The sequence below is a fragment of the Mauremys reevesii genome, linkage group 2 (assembly GCF_016161935.1).
Source record: "Mauremys reevesii isolate NIE-2019 linkage group 2, ASM1616193v1, whole genome shotgun sequence".
Lineage (NCBI taxonomy): Eukaryota > Metazoa > Chordata > Testudines > Geoemydidae > Mauremys > Mauremys reevesii.
In genome coordinates, this window is record NC_052624.1 from 138,157,978 (window position 1) to 138,173,938 (window position 15,961).

The following is a 15,961-nucleotide window of genomic DNA, read 5'->3' on the forward strand; positions in this document are numbered from 1 at the left end:
CTCTGATTGGGTCCATACCTATTAGGCTTAGTGTAATCGTGCCTGACCAGAAGAGGTGCGGAACACTCCATGTTCCCACAGGAGGTAAAATCAGTGAATGAAGACCCATGGTTCATACACAGACGTAATCACCATACTTCAGAGCACCTCCACACAATATTGGAAACCAAAATATAATTTTGCCTTCCTATTCTTATAGCAATAAGAAGTGAACTTCTGAAGAATTGGAAAGTTAACTCAGTTCAAATACAGCATTTCCTTCTGCACAACTTAAGAAGGCTATTAGAACCACATTGTTTAACAGATCAATCTATAAATCTTACAAGAACAGCATCTCATATAGTTTATAATAACTTCCCAGTTTTCTGTTCTGACTGTTATGCGGTTAGGAGAGTTCATGATATTCTGGTATTTTTGCTTGTGGTCATGAAAGAAGCTAAAAGAATATTGGCTTTTTTAAACTAAAAGTGGTTTATTTTTGGTTTAACTTCCTGTTCTTGAAGGTTCGGGTCACTTCTTATTTTATCTAGGTTGCTGTGCATATCCCTTTGCTGTAGGAAGTTAAAAGTTATGTTAGTTTGATCATAGTTGTGTGTTTGTTTGTTCTAAAGGATGAAGTAGGTTTGAATTAATCTTCTCTATTGATGCACTGCATTGCACAGGTATTAAAGGACTTATGCAATCTTACTTGACATTTGGCAAAATGTAAATACTATGAAACCTCCCAATATTTAGTAAGAAGAGGTGTCACAAGATCTTAAATGGTAAATGAAAGATAAGGAACTTGAATGACTAAGGTCAAAAACATTCTATTAAAGTACTTTAAAACATGATATCTTACACTAACTTTCATCTCAGAGTCTCTAAGGCAGAGATTCTCAAAGTTATTTAGGCTCCTAACTTCTATTGATATTAAATGGAGTTAGGGCTCAAATCCTAAAAGGGGCAGAACTCAGGAGTTTTGTGGATCTGGGCCCAAGCACCTACCTCGTTATAACCTTACGTCAAGTTATTCCTAATATTTTCTCAATGCTGGTTAATGACAGTTCAAGAGCATTAAACATGATATTAAAGATTTTACTTGTTTGGCAGTTGAAGCTGGGCCTGTTGATGGAATATGGGGCAGGAGAAATGGGAATGGGAGGTAAACATTTGCAACCTTTGTGTAAGCAAATTCTTGAAAATGCTTAAGGAACCAATGATCCCAAAGGCTCTGCTCTACTCATGCTGACATTGATAAGAGGTCTCAGTGGTACTGTCACCACCTCAGAACTCCCAGAAAGGGAATACAGGAGGAGTGAGTTTATTTCTTCCAAAGACATCTCTGACAGTGAATAAGGTAAACTTAATTGAAGATGATAATATAGTCTCTAATTTAAATCTGGGAAACAGAGTGACTGACAAAGATCACTCTTTAATTAAAGTTTTACATCTACAGACAAATTTGATGGGAATCAATACAGCGAGAGAACAGTCTTCCTTGAAATAATTATCCCACATTACAGCAATTATGTGGCATTCATAATTCTGTCAGTGTCCTAGTGTAACTATATGGATTGGTTTCATCTGAATATCAATGAAGAAGGAGGTTTAAATATTTGACTTTTGTAAGTCATCTGCACAAAATGCAACTATGTTATCTTAAAAATAATAATAAACGCACTTTTTTTCCCCAAATGTCTGATTATACATCTATTAGTGACTAACCTTTAGCTAAAGCTTTAAAAGCAGCATGTTACTCAGTAGTTACGGCTCAGTGTTTCATACAAAATACTAATTACAGCATGAAAACTTTTTTTTTAATTTTCACTATTAAATTTACAGTGCACTTGGGATTTAATTCATACAAGGATTGAGGATTACAGAAAGACACCCCACCACCACCACCAAAAGCAAGACATTTTAGTTCTACTGTGAAGAATTGGACAGTTGTGGAGGGAATCATTTCATGCTCCCTGTGCATCATGGTCTAGTTTTTGGTTTGTTTTAACCCCCTCTCTGCCCTGATGTTCTCTCATACTGCTTTGAACCTTTATTAACACTTGATGCTGTGAAAATATTCTATACACTATTATTGTACTCATACAGGAAAATTGGACCCAAGCAATAGTGCAAAATAGGGAATTATACAGTAGATTCTATGATCCCTATCAAATTGTTCAAGAACAATTTGTGATTTCCAGAGTAGAATTACACGCTTATACACCTGTACCCATCTTTGGAACATTCCTATAGAAACTCAGACAGAAAAATCATTAAAAAAAGCAATCAAGTGTACTGTCCTATAAATATTGTCAGTGATTGGCATAATAGGCACATTTTAAAGTTAAAAATGTAAAGTGCTCAGGAAAGGTAATAAAATGTATTGATCATGAAAACATGCTAATAATTTTAAAAACTGAAGGAAAAAAATCACTGTAAATTTTTGAAGGTGTGTCAGCTATGTGAGGCAAATGTAAAGGAAAAGAAGTATTCACAGCTTTACTCTAAGTGATAATACTTACAATAGAGCTCAAGACATGCTCTCTGTGGGTCGCCTTCTAATCTCATTTATGTCTGTAGAAAACAAAAGTAACTACACTGAAGCCACTGGTGTAAGTGAGAGCAAAAATGAGACCATCTATATTTGCTGCTATATTAAACATGACCAAAAAGACTGCGGGTTTGAAACATCAATATTTCAGCACAGTTATGCAGAATGCTGCCAAGTTGTTTGGTTTCTCTGTGCATTAGTATTGGGTGCTGAGGAAATCATGATTTTTTCAGCATGAGTCTAAAATGATTAAGAGCCTGATCCTGCAAGGTGGTAAGTCCTCTCATCTTCCATTGAGTTAAGGTTTGAGCTTATAGCAGGTTGAGAATTTTTCAACAGAAATTTTTTCATTGGAAAATGCCAGTTCATCAAAACGAAAACTTTTAATGGAAACACATGGGTTTGGACAAAAAATTCACCAGGAAGATTTCTTAGGTTCAGGACAGAATTTATAGTCAAAACCAGAGAAAGGACCCAGCCCAGAATAGCAAAGAACCTAAGATGAGATTTGAATGTAGGTTTCCCACATCTCAAGTGAGTTCCATGACCACCAAGATATAGAGTTCCAGGCCACAGTGACTCAGACAATGAATTCAGTATGATTCACATTAGTTCCCATTAACTCTCTTTCATGGTCAGCTTAAGGGAGCTCTCTTGAACAAAATGAGAGGTCAGCTCCCAACATGCCTAGTACAATACCTCTCTATATACTGGCACTAGAAAAGGTTCAGAGAAGGGCAACTAAGATGATTAGGGATTTGGAGAGGGTCCCATATGAGGAGAGTTTAAAGAGGCAAGGACTTTTCAGCTAGGAAAAGAGACTAAGAGGGGAATATGTTAGAGTATATAAAATTATGAGTGATGTGGAGAAAGTGGATAAGGAAAAGTTATTTACTTATTCCCATAATACAAGAACTAGGGGTCACCAAATGAAATTAATAGGCAGCAGGTTTAAAACAAATAAAAGGAAGTTCTTGTGGAACAGTCAACTTGTGGAACTCCTTACCTGAGGAGGTTGTGAAGGCTAGGACTATAACAGCGTTTAAAAGAGAACCGGATAAATTCATGGAGGTTAAGTCCATTAATGGCTATTAGCCACAATGGGTAAGGAATGGTGTCCCTAGCCTTTGTTTGTCAGAGGATGGAGATGGATGGCAGGAGAGAGATCACTTGATCATTACCTGTTAGGTTCAGTCCCTCTGGGGCACCTGGCATTGGCCACTGTCGGTAGACAGGACACTGGGCTAGATGGACATTTTGTCTGACCCAGTATGGCCGTTCTTATGTTCTAACTCACCTCTCCACACCTAGTCAAAGGAAAAATGAAATACCACTAGACAACCTGGCCAGTTCATTAAAATTTGCTGCTAATAGTGCTTTCAGTTTAGGGGCTTAGATTCATTTATGACTATCTCTACTGAGGAAACTGAATACAATCTTACTTGCTCCATAAATTTAGATGACTTTGTGAAGAATTGTTTTGGGAAAGGTGAGGACTTAGAGTGGTAAAAAGAATCTGAGTTGAATACACCTTTCCCCCCACCACCCCCAAAACAACTCTGTTAAATAAGTTCAGACTCAAGACAAAAACAAAATTAATGTTTAAAAAAAATCCTTCTAAAGGTTCTAAAACATTCAATGAAATTTTTTTAGAGCAGTACAGATAGTCTCACAGAAAAGATATAGAACAGTTATTCAATCAACAAAAACGAGATATAGGCAGATTTCAACAGCAGAAGAATTAAAGATAAGACCTTCCAGAATTGTATCAGGTATTTTCCCCCTTATGATTTGGGGAGCTGGCTTCAGGATATAAAATTCTGAATACAGTTTTCTGTCTTAATTTAAAAATGTTAATTTCCTGGTTTCTGATCAACTTCTTTGCCCTTTAAGTCCCTTTTCACCAGAAAAGTTACAAATATTGGGATAAAGAAATCTCAGTGATGTTAAAATCATAAATTGACATAACTTCATTCTTTTCTACTAAATGATCCTATGGTAAATGTTCACATGAGTAACACTAGTCCTTTAAATTGTTGCCTTGATTAATATCCTCAGTAACATTATTCTCACATATGGGATTTAATGGGATCAGGCCTAATTGTGGGATCTCAGTTCCTAAGAGAATATATAATAAGCAATGGCTCTAAATCTCAAAAAGCTCAGAACAGCTCCTGACTATTCTTAGCTAATTTGGCTTAGAAAATGCAAATTATTCTGTGCCTATAGCCCCAAAGCCCATTACCACAGAAACATTTATTGACATTCTCCCTAACCTCAATAAATTTGCTAGGACCTACACTGTTTTTGGATGCTTGAAGTTAATAATGATTTGAAATAGTCAGATAACAGGCTCAAAAGGAATTATTTAATTAAAGATTAACAATCAGAGATTAGTGCAGTATTATACAGATTACAGAAAGAAGATATAATTTGTCAGCCCCCATAGATGGTGAAGAGAAGGCAGTTTGGTCCCTTCCTTTGTACCTGGTAGAATGCTGACAGTGTTAATTCCTAATCTAACTTTCCAATCCTATTTCAGTCATAGGGTGTGAGACAAAAATTCCTTTTTGGAGGGAAAATCCTTTTCCATGATTAATTTAACTCTGTTTATTTATTTATTTATTTATTTACATTTTCATTTTACCTAATTACTGATGGAATTTCTTTTATGGTATAGTTAGGTTACATGAACGATAAGCTAAAGGGAATGCTAATCCAGTCATTATTACTAACAGCTGTGACGGAAGTTCTTATGGGGTTAAAAATATTTCAATGGAGCTTTAATTCATCCATTCATCCATTAAAGAAAACATCTTCAACAAGTATTTCTTATCAATCATTGAAGATAAATTAAATCATAGGCCCCCCATATCAATCACCCAGTCTCAGTCTAGCATACTTGTGTAGACAATTTTCATTAGCTTGAAGGGTCTTTTCCCTAGACATCTATATCCTCAGCACCTCCAGGTCTTTGGGAATAATTAGATGCAGTTCAAATCTCAATTACATTAAAAAAAAAATCCTGAGTACAAGTTAAGAGTCAACATTGTGGGCCCTAGAATTAAAAAAATAAAACTTTTTGCTAATAGCAGTAATTCTGGGGCATTAGTTAATATGTAAATAAATTTAAATTACAAGAAAAAAAAAGAGAACTAAAAAGGTTAATATTTACTAACATTATAGATTTGCCACAAGCCCCAAATAAGGGACCATACTGAATTGTGACAATTCTCTATTTTCTCCAGGAAGGAAGTAATCTGTGCCAGTCCATCACTGAACCCAAATAATTTCCCTTGCTCTGCTTGCTCAGCTGTGCTGGCTAATGCATTAGGGCATGGTGGTGGTGACGGAAAAGAGGCTTTGCCCACTCCTCGTTCTGCCTGTGTAGCTGCATGAAAGGGAGAATAACTGCAAGTTCATGAAGCTCTTCCTGTTGTGTCATTACCTGCAAGGCAAGTACCCTGTACAAGGGAGTATAAAGAGCATTACACGTGTGACAATTTTGCCCTAAATTGTTGAAAGCACCTGTATGTTTTTGAGCTGTCTGTGTTGCACTAAGGCATAGATTCCCTCCAAAATCAAATAGCACAGAAGAAATATTCAGGTCACTAGGAATCTGATGGAAAAGTCTAGGTTTGTTATTCACCCTGATTAAGTCCAGCATGTTTCCTGCCTCTATTATAATTTTTTCTGAGTTTTACCGAGTTTGTAGAAATGTCTGTCAGTTGAGAAACGATTACTAAGCCCTCCCTCTGTCCTTTGATTTGCACCCTTTATCTTACACTTCAATAAAAGCCTTTTATTGCTTTCCTCCCATTCCTTCTTATATAGAACAGTGATGGACAGATTTCTATTGACACAGAGGCCTCTTTACAGTGCCAGAGTGCAGTGAAAATCTTCCCCTCACTATCTAATCCTAAAAAAAGAGGTAGGACATACAGATATAATGTATCTAAAACAACATTCTGGACTTCACATTTTGTTTAAATCCTTTAAAATATGCCCCACCTTCTTTTACCATCTTCTTTTAGGGCCTGCCCCAAAGCTGATTAGAATCAATGGGAGAGGGGTAAGGAATCTTCCAAAACCCTTAACAAGTTTAAGGATTCTTCGATCCATTAAACTGATCAAATGATATATCAATAATTCAGTCAAGCCATACTTGGAAAATACTGAACATGGGATCTCAATTCTTTAATGTGGCATTAAAACAGAAATATCCAATGGTATTGATTTTACTGAAGGCCATCAGCTAATTTAGAAACATGTCTCCTGCTTTAATAGCTGGTATATTTTATTCACCTGCTAAGATGAATAAGCTTTTAACAAGTATCTCTAATGTAATAATTAATTATATTGAAATTATTGCAAAATAAAGCCACTCAATAAACATTTAATTTAAAATGCTCTCAAAGCCAAAGTCAACCCCCCCTCCAAAAAAACGCAAGAATACTGAAGGAAACTCTTTGTCTTTTCTTTCAAACAGTCTGGCGGGCTGGGCCAGTTTATTTACCTGCCGTGTTGGCAGGTTTGGCTGATCACGGCTCCCACTGGCCGTGGTTCACCGTCCCAGGCCAATGGGGACAGCGGGAAGCAGTGTGGGCCGCGGGATGTGCTGGCCGCGGCTTCCCGCCGCCCCCATTGGCCTGGGACGGCGAACCGCGGCCAGTGGGAGCTGCGGTAAGCCGAAAGTGCCGACGCAGCAGGTAAATAAACTGGCCTGGTCTGCCAGGGTGCTAACTCTGGCGAGCCGTGTGCCAGAAGTTGTCAACACCTGCTCTAGAGGCACCAGAAGTATTGTCTCATAAGTCATTTTATTATTGATATACAATACCTGTTTCAATCTATGTTGCATCAGAACAGAACTTACAGAATTTTCTGAATCAGAGCTGGGAATGTTTTTATTTCATGTAATGACTGCAAACTGTTGATTAAGGATATTCATCTCTCTCTATTGCATCCTTCACCAAACTATCACAATAGACTGGGGTGGCCAAACTGCAGCTTGCAAGTCACATGCAGCTCTTTTACAGAGCCCCCCATGTCCCCCATTCTCTGTCTACCAGAATTTCAGTGAGGGATGGGAGCTCAGGTCTTCTACCCTTCAGCGGGGTAGTGGTGCTTGGGGATTCAACCCCATAGGGCAGCCCTGCACCCTGGCAGGCAGCCCCGCAGGGCTAAAGCCCTGAGCTCCAGAAGGCGTGCCCAGCTCTCAAGGTTATGAACATTATCATACGCAGCTCAGAGGGTTAGAAAGTTTGGCCACCCCTGTATAGACCCTTGCCAAATTTGATAATAATCCAATTCTATTCTATTAGAGGCTTTGTAGATTTTCTTCTTCAACGGATCTTTCTGATTTGTGGAAGTGTCTCATTAGTTATGTCTGGAATAACTTATCTGCTTGCATAATTTCCAACTTATGCTGTGAGTGACACAAATGTATGTTGTGTGAGTGTGCTGCTAAATAACAAGGAAAATTTACAGCTCTCAAATGACTTTTTTAAACTTTATACTTACTGGATATATTATAGAAGATCTTTGTTCTCACCAATGAAGTATAATACCCAAATACAAACAATATTTAGGGCATGCACAAATGAAACTCCGAAGACTAGTGGATCACACTTAGGTTAAACTCCCCAACCAGTTACAAACTGTGCTTCTGGTTATCAAGAAGCAAAAAAGAAATCACACAGTTCCCCTTTATTGCATTCTAGAGCTCTGGCTCCCAATCAGCACCCAGATCCAATAGAGTGAGAAGTTATTTAAAAACTCTGCTCACGACACAAAATGTTCTTCTGACCCAAAGAGTCAACCACGTTACCAGGTCAGTATAGGTTTGGATCTTACCCAAAATACCACGCTGCCAACCAATCCTTTAGTGTCTAAAACTAAAGGTTTATTGTAAAAAAGGGAAAAAGCAAGAGAGATGTTAAATGGTAAAACAGTCACATACATACAAAGACTTCAAAGTCCACCAGGTTCCTAGCAGTATTGGTGAGTTTTCTGGCTTGAAAATCCCTCTGGAACACATCCACAGCTTGGATGGGTCATTCAGTCCTTTTTTCAGAGCTTCATTTGTAGAAAGGTTACTCCAGAGGTAAGAAGCAGGAATGAAGACAAGGAGCCAGACTGAAAAAAAAATAAAGAAAATGCAGCTGCCTTTTATAGTCTTTGATCATGAAGCTTGAATTTCCTTTGTTCCAAACACATGGTCTGGAAGCTTTATAGTTCTGTCCATAGGCATATCCCTGCATGACATGCTGAGTCATAAGGTGTATCCCTTGCCTTCTCTCAATGGGTCAATTGTATAGCTGATGTCCCTTGATGGGCCGTCCATCAGGCTAAGCAGTGTTAATGTCAATCTGTCTGCGGGTGTCACCCAGATGCACAGTACAAGTTTGGAACTACGGACATATCATACACATAACCTATAATACAAAGGTGATACAAACACAAACAATTATCATACCTGGCAAATTATAACATTTTTGCAGATAACTTGCACAGCACATCCGGCATAACTCATTGCACTTTTACAATATTGGTATTCATAATATCCTAAAGTGCCCCCTCAAATTCCATATAGCATCACAATTAGCATCTACAGTTCCCAATGAGGGAATGTGGTAAGAACTATATACACACAAAAATAAAAGACAGTTTTGGCCCCAAAGAGCATACAGAAAGGTGAAGGAGAACTGGTGGATACAACAAATTAACAAAATAAAAGTGAACCAGTTGTGATGAGCATAGAGTGTTATTAGAAGCAGCAGTCACACAACTGCCTATTCATTGTTGAGTATTTTGCAGGCATCACAACAGACAAGGGGTTTAATAGAGAAATGTGAAGGAGGATAATGTAGTGGACCTGCAAATTTTTGACAGAGCTTGCATACCCAGAGGCATGGGAGAAAGTGCAAAGGTGCTTATGGGAAAATGTGACTAAAGGACAGTAAAGGCTGGCACCGCTGTTGGATCACAAGTGTATATGGGCAGCTTGACTGCATTTGAGAACATACCAACAGAAGAGAGATGCTTTAAAAGTGAAGACATGTTGTTTGCATTTGATACAGTGGAAAAGGGAGATCCCATGGGGGAATGCTTGCTGGGGACTCCCTCGTGCTGGAAAGACCAACCTGCATGCCCCCCCCACCACTTATGATGGTATAGATTAAATAAAAAATGTCAGTAAGTAAGCAAAAGAGGATTAGCAAATGCAACATATCACGTTAGCATAGTAACAGAAAACTTAACTTTTGGCATTTCCTGACTTTTTTCAGGCTTCTCATTGCATTCATATTAGCTTGTGAATTTAAATTTCCCTGCCATTTCCTAAAAGATTGAAGAGAGAAACAAAAAGAGGGAAGATTACATTTAAAAAAAATAAATAAATATAAGCAAATCCAGTCCCCAAAGGCCAGCACATTTCCCTGAATCATGGAAAAATGTGTTCATAAAGCACTGGTACACACATCTGCACTGTGCATGAAGTGTAGACAGACATGTATACTTTGCTATTTTTCCACTCTGCATGCTCCAAATGATATTCTCAAATAGTCATAACTTTATTAATTCAAAGTCAACATTTTTCAAAGCTAGCTAAGAAACATAGGTGATACATATGGAATATATGAGATTGTAAGATCTTTGGGGAAGGGGCTGTATCTGTTCATATGTTGGCATTAAAGGCCAGAAGGGACCACCATATCATTTTAGTCTGACCTCCTGTACAGGACAGGCAACTAATACCTCACAGCCACTCCACACAAGCCGACAGCCATAATCAGACAAAGTATTGCAGCCCTCGGGAGATTAAAGTATTGTGTGCCACAGGCAGAGAACAGGAGGAACTGAGGTATACTAGTGCTTGAGGCCCCAGCAATGGTAGGGAACTGATTAAGTGACATAGAGCCAGATAATCTTAGCAAGTGACCCATGCCCCATGCTGCAGAGGAAGGCAAAAACTCCCCAAGGCCCCAGCCAATCTGTCCTGCAGGAAAATTCCTTCCCAACCTCACATACAGTGATCAGTTAGACCCTGAGGATGTGAGCAAGAGTCAGTCAGTGAAACATATAAGACAGAAAATTCTTTGTACTACCTCAAGGGCCTGGCCTACCCCACCAGTGTCCCACCTCCAGCTTTGGACATCCCTGGTGCCTCAGAGGACAGAACGTGAAATAGTCACAGGAAACACTGCAGGGAGAGGGGAATTACCTTCCTAGGCCTTGCACACATTTGTATAGAGCCCAGGATAGTATTTGTTGTGCTTTTGAGTGCTACCCTAATCAAATGAATACATTAATAATCTCTAAAATATCAGCTAAGCACTAATACTATTATTAACCAGGTTTATTTTTCTCAGGATTACTACTTTGATATTCAGAAAAGGCTGAAATGTTACATACACATATTCCAACAGCTTCCGAGCACAGCACAGCTGCTGCTATATCTGGTGACAAAAATCAACCTTTAAGGGACATGCAAGACATCAGAAGGTCAATGTTACATGCAGTAAAAAAAAAGTACAAATAAGACTGTAAAACAATAAAAATAATAAAAAGACACCATTGCTGAGTGAGAAGAACAGCTATTTCGAAGGACAAAAGTTGCCAGAGGCTTGTTCATACTAGACAAAACAATGATAAAAATGGGGAGAATCTGTCCATACAGATTGAGGACCGAAGTGTTGACAAATGGAGTGTTATCAACAAAAAATTCAACTTTATAGGACTCTACTTGTGGTAAAACTGTAACATAAGTCTCCTTTTGCTGGACAAACTGAGTAGTAAGAGGGACAGTGGCACAATTGACTGAGCAGTAGCATTATGTGGGAGAAATTAATAAATGGGTCATAAAAAATAAAGGAAAGAATAAATGTGCATTTATTCCTGGTACGTTACAATGAAACACTGACACATAGGAACGGTTATAATGGATCAAATCAGCAGGATTTTAGCTCCAAAAGCTGCCAGATACTTCAGAAGAAGTTGCAGACAGCTATGGGTTAACTTGCCCACAGGGAGAGATTCCTCCTAGCCCCTAATACTTAGAAGTAGGCTTATGCACTGAAAACGCTTGTTGGGTTTTTTGTTTAATATTTACTGTTATAACTCTAGATAAGTTATTTGTATAAATGTAAAATCCTTTTTTTGAATGCTGTTAAACGCTTGGTTTCAGTTATATCCGTGGCAATGAGTTCCACAGGCTGATTGTGCAGTTACATGAAAAAAAATACTTCTATTCGTTTTTTAATTTGCCACCATTCAATTTCATTGAATGTCTCTCTGTTCTTGTATTATGAGACGGGATGAATAAAAGTTCCCAATCTACTTTAAAGCACATATATGGTGCTGAAATCCATGTTATCATACTGTTCTATAGTGTATCCTGTGCCTTAGTCTGCCTCACTTGCTGTCTGAACGCTGATCTATCACTGCCAAAACTACTTCTAACATTTCAAATCCCTGAGAAGTTTTTCCAGAGCTTCTATTTTAAAAAGAGAAAAATCTGCCAAAATGTTACACTCCCTCCCCTCAAATATGAAATGATTTCCCCAAAAATGCACTATGAAGAGTGGGCAATATCCAATCCTAAATCAATTTCACTTTTAGGCATTAGTCCTGTATAAGGAACTGCTGGCACTAACACCTATACCGGTGTGGTGTCCTATTGAAGTCAATGGATTCTTCAAGGGCCCAGTGGGCGCATTTGTAGATCCTGATGCAGATTTGAGATCCTAACCTTCAGGGACAGAAATTGGCTCTGTCTACCACTTAAGAGCTGGAAATCCTCTCTCTCCAATAGCATTCTGGACTTATTTCTAGCACTGGTCAGGTGAGGGAGATAGGGTTTTACAATTTGGACTATGATGGACTAAATTGCTGTATTAAAAAGATTTCTTACATTTATACTTTTTAGGCAGCCTGTCTACACAAGCAGGGGGGTATGAAAAATAGCACCACTATGTCTTTTTAAAATTCTGTAAAATATGTTTAATTTTTTTTTTAGTATGCAGCATGGACAATACATGTATGGTACAGTTTGAAGCTGGTATGGGGACTCATCTGGAATTAATTAGTCTGTTTATAATCTGTATCATGTCCTTGACTGTTACATGAATACTAAACACCCTGAACTAGAAAAATCGGATCAAATAATGATTCTGTTCTGATCCAGAACCCAACTTCACAATTTGGGGCTATTATTAAAATTATAATTCTTTTGTTCATCAGGCCTCCTGTTTTATTCCATCTTAAAGTGGCAACTCTCCTCCAGAGCCCACTGTATTCGTGACTGTGTCACTTCTGTATCCCTGAAAAAGAGCTTCATTTCATTTTTCTGTTTTGGTTTTGAAAATCTGTCAAAGGCTTGGCTCCATCCCATCGGTCAGAACACGTCAAACCTGACACCATGAATAACTTGGGAAGCATTTCAAGTGCAAGAGCTCAATTGGTCTTTAAAGCTGTAATATGCGACAAGTAAAGATTAAGTTGCCTCTCAGAATTCAGATGTGTAACGTGCACTTAGAATGACGTAATCCAACCCTCCGCCAGTGGTTTAAGATAATACATCAAGACAAGTGATGCTTATTCAAATGTTCTGTTTTGAAGTGTTAACTCTAATTTGTGTTATTCTTAGATGGCTTTCTATTGGAAAAGAACAGCCCTCAAGTAAAATACTGTACTGTGTTCAACTCTCCGGTTTATTCTTCCACTACACATACAGTATACAGAACGAATTATCCCATTTTGGCAAAGCTTCCTTGCTTTTTCTCTATTTGAGAGGTTTTGTGAAGCTTTGCCCTATAAATAGTCTTTTCTAACTATTTTCTTCATGCATATCTGGTCCAGGGTTAACTGTAATTCTACGTGCAACATGGTCCCCTCAAGAGCACCCTTTTAGGTCTCAGCCCTATAGACGTGACCTCTCTATGGGCCAGCACCTGTTTTACTTTCCCTCCAAAACACAGTTTTAGGGTCACAGTCCTCTTGCAATTCACTGTGAATATTTCAGCATGTCTAACTTTAGCCCAGCATCTGCTATTCTCTCCCAGAGGCTATGTCAGCATTTACCAGAGAGCAGCCAGCTCTCACAAAGCATGGTACATTTATTTTAGGACAAAAGCATTACAGAGAAAGCATATAATGAAACAATAAACAGTCTACAAACATACTAAGCTTACCAGGTATCACCCATCTTCCACATGGAGACCTGGGTTTGTTTCCAGTCCTTCATCTCCTTCCAGCAGCATTTTGCCCTCTTGGCTAAGGTGTCACATCAGTTTGTGACATGTCAGTTTGTGGGTCAAGTAAAGGACAACCTGGAGTCACTTTGAGCTGACACTGTCTACAATTTGGAACCTTTGTTGCCCAGACCTCCTGAAACAGATGAAACCAGTCAATGCCCCTTTCCTCAAAGGGGTAAAGTTTCAAAGGCTGCATAGCTGCATAACTGGCATGGGGACTTTGCATTAATCACCCCCATTGCTTTCAGATTCCACAGGAAACCCACCCAGTGAGACAAGAACACAAAGATACATATAACTATTATTTGTACAAAGGTCTATGAATATTCTGTGGGCCCACAGAGTCTGGCACATTTCAATATAATAGTCTTCAAAGTTTTCCATGCTTTCAAGATCTTACATCTGTCACTTCTCATTAGAAAAGAAAGAGTTTAATCCCTTTGCCCCAGTGGGTAACAATGGTATGTGAGTGGGAAAACTAAGTCACACATTCTTTCATAAAAATATATCTGAAGTTTCACAGTTTTCCACAATGCCTACTTCCATATTAGCCACGCCCCAGAATTCCATCTTTATCCATCCCAGCACCTTTTCCTCACACAACTCCCGCAAAACTCAGGTCTTCCACATAATCCACCAGTGATATTGCATAGCATTAAAAGTGCTGCCATGCAGCCATTAATGGAAAAATAAGTCTAATTCTAGAGTCTTTCTCCTGACTCACAGAAATCAATGGGAGTTTTGATTTTTGATTTTAATGGGAGAAAGATCAGGGTCTAGTATAGCCCAAAAATGTAAGTCTCCCAGTGATATTTGTTTTGTTGTGTGTGTGTTGGCGGGGGAGAGCTCTTCTTGGATTATAAGTGTAAACTCCACCACGCCCTTTTTCCTACCTTGGTTACTCGGGAGCAGGCAACACTCACCAGTGTGCCTGGACACCTGACGTTGTTGACATTAAAGGAGATTCTGAGTATCCCAGTGGTGATGTTGGATAAGTGGGGATCCTTTATCCACCCCTCTGCTGCACTCCCTTTACTCCAAAAGGAATTTAAAATTGGCGGTGCCTCCACCTGGCTGGCCCCTCTACACGCTCAATGGCGTGCCTTGGGAACCTCCAGGAACAAAGCTATTCTAATAATAAATAATAATAATAGTAATATAATCTGTGGCATGAGTTTAACTCAAAAATACCAATTATAAATAACCCACTATATAATATATACTTCTATGTATATATAAATTATATACATCCGATACACTTTAAATTAGAGTTAACACACTTACTTAACAATTGAAAAAACAGAGTATAACAGACTAAGATTATATGTCACTATTAATTTAAATCCACGGGGCGGGAGGGAGTTGAACAAAATCAATTAACAAATATAGGATACGGTGATAAATGAAACTTATCTAACTGGCATTGACATTGCCACCATTCACCCCACCCTGCAGTGTACACTCCTCTGGATTTCAAAGTCCTAGGCACTTGCTTGCGTGGGTGTGCTTGAAGATCTGCAGCTGGAGACAGCACTCTGTTGTTTCTCGGGTGACCAGAGAGCAAATGTGAAAAATTGGGACAGGGGGTGGGGAGGTAATAGGAGCCTATATAAGAAAAAGACCCAAAAATTGGGACTATCCCTATAAAATTGAGACATCTGGTCACCCTAGTTGTTTCTGTATATCAGTCCAACCAAGGCAACAAGCTGCACAACCCCTCTGACGATTGGAGCTGGCCCCACCAAATGTCAGCAGCTCTGGGTCCTGGTTTGGTGGGAAGGTCATTCTGCCTCCCCTCAGACTCAGACTCTCTGCTATGCTCCTTCCCTTGCAAGTACTTTCCCAAACAACAATGGAGGTTACTTACAATCCTTCACGGCAGGCCCAGCTCAGTCAGCTTCAGGCAGAGTAACAGTCTCTGCTCTGACTCCAGTGAAGCCACCAACAGCCTCTGAGGCTCTGTGCTCGATCAAAGCCCCTGCAGGCTCTCAGCGGCAGCTTCTGCTTCCTAACAGCAGCTCCTGGTATGGACAGAGCTCCACAGCAGCAATCTCACTCCTTTTCCTGACATGGAGTTCCTGCTCTCCCCGCAAGAAAAAGTCTCTCTCCCGTTCCCCAAGGCATCACAGGAGTTGTAATCTCTCAGGTTAGATTGCAGCACATAGGCTTTTCCCCT

General features: G+C 39.1%; 1 long non-coding RNA gene across 1 annotated transcript; it reads right to left on the minus strand.

Annotated features, from left to right (window-relative positions):
- Positions 1–8,519: 8,519 nt before the first annotated feature.
- On the minus strand, positions 8,520–14,804 carry LOC120398797. Its single transcript, XR_005594710.1, has 4 exons — positions 14,679–14,804; positions 13,723–13,918; positions 10,946–11,007; positions 8,520–9,871 (listed from the first exon to the last, which is right to left on the minus strand). It is a non-coding gene; the product is annotated as an uncharacterized LOC120398797 (long non-coding RNA).
- Between the last annotated feature and the right edge of the window lie 1,157 nt (positions 14,805–15,961).